This window comes from Triticum urartu, chromosome 4A, assembly GCF_056163025.1.
Source record: "Triticum urartu cultivar PI428250 chromosome 4A, HENAU_Tu73, whole genome shotgun sequence".
Classification (NCBI taxonomy): domain Eukaryota; kingdom Viridiplantae; phylum Streptophyta; class Magnoliopsida; order Poales; family Poaceae; genus Triticum; species Triticum urartu.
In genome coordinates this window covers 135,676,300-135,681,523 of record NC_141876.1, presented here as the reverse complement: position 1 = coordinate 135,681,523, position 5,224 = coordinate 135,676,300, and the positions used below count along the sequence as shown (strand labels likewise).

General features: G+C 52.5%; 1 long non-coding RNA gene across 1 annotated transcript; it reads right to left on the bottom strand.

Annotated features, from left to right (window-relative positions):
- Nucleotides 1-756: 756 nt before the first annotated feature.
- On the bottom strand, nucleotides 757-3,912 carry LOC147975127 (uncharacterized). Its single transcript, XR_015600517.1, has 3 exons — nucleotides 3,687-3,912; nucleotides 2,369-2,443; nucleotides 757-1,065 (listed from the first exon to the last, which is right to left on the bottom strand). It is a non-coding gene; the product is annotated as an uncharacterized LOC147975127 (long non-coding RNA).
- Nucleotides 3,913-5,224: the final 1,312 nt, after the last annotated feature.

Below are 5,224 nucleotides of genomic sequence, written 5' to 3'. Positions count from 1 at the left end.
GTATAGAGCCTTGCCTCTAAGGTAGGCCCCACATGGTTTGCCTCTTTTTTAACATAACGCGTCAGGTCGCAATTTGTTTGTTCACCCGTGGTAGACGATCCTCCCTCCACCAAGTGGACAACCAGTACACGTGTCAAATTACCACGTGGGCTGCCTTTTCGTACAGAAATGAGCTCCACCGTGTACCCACGCGGGTGTGGTTGGGAAAGAGACGGGAGTACGTGCGCCGTGCGTGCACCTCTTCTCTTCGTGCACGTCCCCCCACCTACGTGGGTGTGTGTGAGAGATACAAACCTAGACAAATGGCTTGTGCAGAATAACTACTCTTCGTAAGCCATTGTAAGAGTGGACAAAATGGTGAAGGACGAGATAGGGGAGCGGCGGAGGTGTGCGATTCTTGGCCGGTGTTTGGCCTCGTTTAAATAGGAGATTAAATAGACGGAGGAGGGGAGGAGCTCAATCAGCGTTGCGTTTAATGCCGGCCCGGTCATGAACGGATGTGTGTCCAGAATGGGTTTCTCGGCTTCCACACGGACGGGTTTCATGGAGGCGTTTGAATGCGGCAAGGAGGCGTGTTCAGTCGGGTGTGCAGCGAGTGGCGCCCTCGACTCTGACGTAGGACACCACGCCGTTCTTCCACTAACGTGTGGGCTCTTTGGGTACATTGTGACGCCCCCGATTCAATCGTACACTAATCATACACGCAAACGTGTACGATCAAGATCAGGGACTCACGGGAAGATATCACAACACAACTCTACAAATAAAATAAGTCATACAAGCATCATATTACAAGCCAGGGGTCTCGAGGGCTCGAATACAAGAGCTCGATCATAGACGAGTCAGCGGAAGCAACAATATCTGAGTACAGACATAAGTTAAACAAGTTTGCCTTAAGAAGGCTAGCATAAACTGGGATACAAATCGAAAGAGGCGCAGGCCTCCTGCCTGGGATCCTCATAAACTACTCCTGGTCGCCGTCAGCGGGCAGCACGTAGTAGTAGGCACCTCCCGAGTAGTAGTAGTCGTCATCGACGGTGGAGTCTGGCTCCTGGGCTCCATCGCCTGGTCGCAGCAATCGGGTATAGGAAAGGGGAAAAGGGGGAGAAAAGCAACCGTGAGTACTCATCCAAAGTACTCGCAAGCAAGGAGCTACACTAGATATGTATGCATTGGTATCAAATGGAATAAGGGTATCATATGTGGACTGAACTGCAGAATGCCGAAATAAGAGGGGGATAGCTAGTCCTTTCGAAGACTACGCTTCTGGTAACCTCCATCTTGCAGCAGGAGAAGAGAGTAGATGGTAAGTTCACCAAGTAGCATCACATAGCATAATCCTAACCAATGATCCTCCCCTCGTCGCCCTGTGAGAGAGCGACCACCGGTTGTATCTGGCACTTGGAAGGGTGCATTTTATTAAGTATCTGGTTTTAGTTGTCATAAGGTCAAGGTACAACTCCAAGTTGTCCTGTTACCAAAGATCACGGCTATTCGAATAGATTAACTTCCCTGCAGGGGTGCACGACATAACCCAACACGCTCGATCCCATTTGGCCGGACACACTTTTCTGGGTCATGCCCGGCCTCGGAAGATCAACATGTCGCAGCGCTACCTAGGCACAACAGAGAGGTCAGCACGTCGGTCTAAATCCTATGGCGCAGGGGTCTGGTCCCATCACCCTTTGCACACCTGCACGTTGCGAACGCGGCCGGAAGCAGACCTAGCCTAGCAGGCGTTCCAGTCCAATCCGGCGCGCGCCACTTAGTCGCTGACGTCACGAAGGTTTCGGCTGATACCACGACGTCGAGTGTCCATAGATGTCCCCGCGTAGATGGTTAGTGCGTATAGGCCAGTAGCCAGACTCAGATCAAATACCAAGATCTCGTTAAACGTGTTATCTTGAAGACACCGCGAACGCTGACCAGGGCCAGGCCCACCTCTCTCCTAGGTGGTCTCAACCTGCCCTGTCGCTTCGCCACAAAGTTCCACCTAGAGGGTCGTCGAGACAAAGGTCCTTTCAGCCCCCAATCCGTGAATCACTCGCGGGTACTCCTCGAGCCAACCCGACTTTAGTCATCACATGTATCATGTATAAAGTATAGGTACATACCTGTGATCAACTCCCGAGTGATCACGGCCCGATAGTATAGCATGGCAGACGGACAAGGATGTATGGCCACTGATGATAAACTAGCATCCTATACTAAGCATTTAGGATTGCAGGTAAGGTATCAACAGTTGTAGCAACAATGACAGGCTATGCATCAGGATAGGATTAACGGAAAGCAGTAACATGCTACACTACTCTAATGCAAGCAATATACAGGAGAGTAGACGATATCTGGTGATCAAGGGGGGGCTTGCCTGGTTGCTCTGGCAAGAGAGAGGGTTTGTCAACACCGTAGTCGTACTAGGTAGCAGCGATGTCGGTCTCGGTGTCTAGCGAGAGAAGAGGGGGAAGAAACAATAAATATTAAGCAAACAGATGCATAGCGATGCATGACATGACAAGTAGCGGTGCTAGGGGTGCCCTAACGCGGTATGAGGTGGTACCGGTGAAGGGGGAAAACATCCGGGAAAATATCCCTGGTGTTTTGCGTTTCCGGACAGATGGACTGGAGGGAGAAAGTTGCGTGTTTGCTATGCTAGGAATGTGTGGCGGACGAACGGGCTGCGTATCCAGAATCGTCCTGTCGTTCTAAGCAACTTTCATGTATAAAGTTTTTTGATCCGAGCTACGGTTTATTTTAAATTAATTTTAAAAAGATTTAAATTATTTTCTAATTTAACAGAATTAATTTAATTTAGCAAACTCAATTATGATGTCAGCATGACATCAGCGTGATGCCAGCAGGACCGAAGGTTGACTAGGTCAACCCTGCAGGTGGGAGCCACTCGTCATAGACTCAGTTTTAATTAAACAAAATTAGTTAGTTTAATTAGGTGTTTGGATTAATGAGTTTATTTAGTTTAGTTAAACGAAATTAAATAACTTAATTAATTCACCAATTAATTAATTAGTTATATTTTTCTAAAATCTCTTTTTTTACAGGGACTGGGCCCACGTGTAAGTGGCCCAGGGGCGGGGCCCAGTTGACAATGGTCCAGGGACCATAGCGGGCGATGGGCACGGGTATCGGGTGCCAGCCCGATTGGGCGCTTGCCCAGGCCAGCCACAGGGCGGGACGCACCGGGGCTCCGGCGGCCACCGTAGTGAGCTGCAGCAACCGCGGGGAAGGGGAGCAGCGCCGAGCGCACGCGCCAGCGTGGTCACGGGGCGGCGCGGCGGACATGGCGCAGGGGGAGAGGCGACTGCGTGGCGCACGGGGAAGGAGCGACGGGGGCGGGGAGCGCCGCGAGGCGACGCGCATCAGGCGTAGGCGCGTGCGGCAGAGGAGGCGCGTGCGGGCTAGCACTACACGCGGCGAGGCGGCTGCTCTGCGAGCCACGGCGCGAGCGCGCGCGTCGGGGCTGTGCAGCGGGCAGGGGAAGCAGAGGGCGATGCCTGCAGTAGTGGGGAGGCGCGGGCGTGGCGAGCTGCTGCATCCAGGGAGTGACGGGCGCGAGCCGGGCAAGCCCCGTGCGCGGGCGGAGCGCGACACACGTGCACGGGCATCGGGACGGCCATGGTGAGCGCGAGGACGCGGGAAAGAGAGGAGAAGAGAGGGGTTGGGGTCCTCACGGTCGAGTAGAGACCGGGGGCGACGAGGCTCGAGGAGGCCGTCGGGGAGGAGGATTGGGACGAGCGCCGGTGGGGAGGAGGCGTGGTCGAGGCGGCCTCCAGCGGCGTCAGGGGCGACGGGCGACGGCGTCGAGTCACGGGCAGGGAAACGACGCGGTGGGATCGTGCCCCCGATCTTGATCCAGATCGGGGGGAGGGAGAGAGCGAGTGGGGGGGAGTGGGTGTCGGCGCTAGGTCTCGCGGAGGGGAGGAGGCCTAGTAGGCCAGGGGGTGCGGGAGTGGGTCGGCTGGGCCGGCCGGCCCCTTCGGCCAACTGGGCCAGGGCCCAGTCGGGGGGGGGGGGTTGTCTTTTATTTATCTTTGTTTTCTTTTTATTTAATTTTTTTGTTTCTGTTTTCTTTTAGTTACACATTAATTTTAGTTTAGTAAAATATGACAATAGCCCCTAAAGTAATGTTTCAGAATAACCCACTGTCATGAAAAGTTTTTACCCCGAATTAAAATAGTTTAGAAATTTATAAAATACCAAAGGCATTTATATAATTGATTTGCTACTGTTTAAATCATTTTAGAGTAATTGAACATTTTATAAAAGTGTAGTTCCTCCGCCATAATTACCTATGCATTATTTGGCTCACTCCGAACATTTTAGTTTTAATATTTGAAAACTTTTATTGTTTGCCTTCAATTAAAATTTGAATTTGAATCGTTTCGAACTGACGTGAGTTTATTAACAAAAATCAAGGTGATGTGGCATCATTAGTAGAGGGTTACTGTGGCTTAATTATCCGGGCGTCACATACATGGCCTGCATGTCAGTGACCCAACGCAGGCAGCGCACAGCAGAGGAACCTTTGGTGGGCCAAGGCGGTCAGAAGCGGGCATTTCATAAACTGATGATTGTTCATTGAGTGTGTCGTCATCCTTTTCATGTAGATAAGCCTACTATGTTGATTCATAAAGACCGCTGCAAACATCAATGTTCTGCTTATCACAGATAAGATTGATTAATACCCGTAACAATCCATGTCCTTAACAAAGGGTGCATGCACGTATAGGTTGAGCATGTGTCCTGCGTCGTGTGCTGTGTGCATGCAGGCGTGCGAGTGTTGCGTGCGTGCAAGGGTACGTTTCAGTGTTGCATGCATGTGTGTGTACGTGTGTGTGTTCGTGAGTGCATGCGTATGTGTCAGTGTTGCACGCCTACATGCGTGCGTGTGTTCGTTATGTGTACGTGTCAATGTTGCACGCCTGCATGCGTGCGTGTCTTGCGTGCGTGCATGTGTACATGCGGGGTGAGGCTACACGTCAGTCGACTGGCTTTTTCATCTCTGGTCATTAGATTTTCCAGCCGTTGGATACGAAATCAAGGGCCTGCAGTTTATCATCAAACTCCACCCCCTGAGCCGCCAGCCACCACCGGCCGAACCGCCGGCCCCCGCCGCCCGCGGCCGGCCCGCGCCGCGACACCGCCCCGCCCGCCCCGAAACCACTCCCCACCGCCGGTCCGCCACCGCACCGGCCATCCCTCTAGCCCC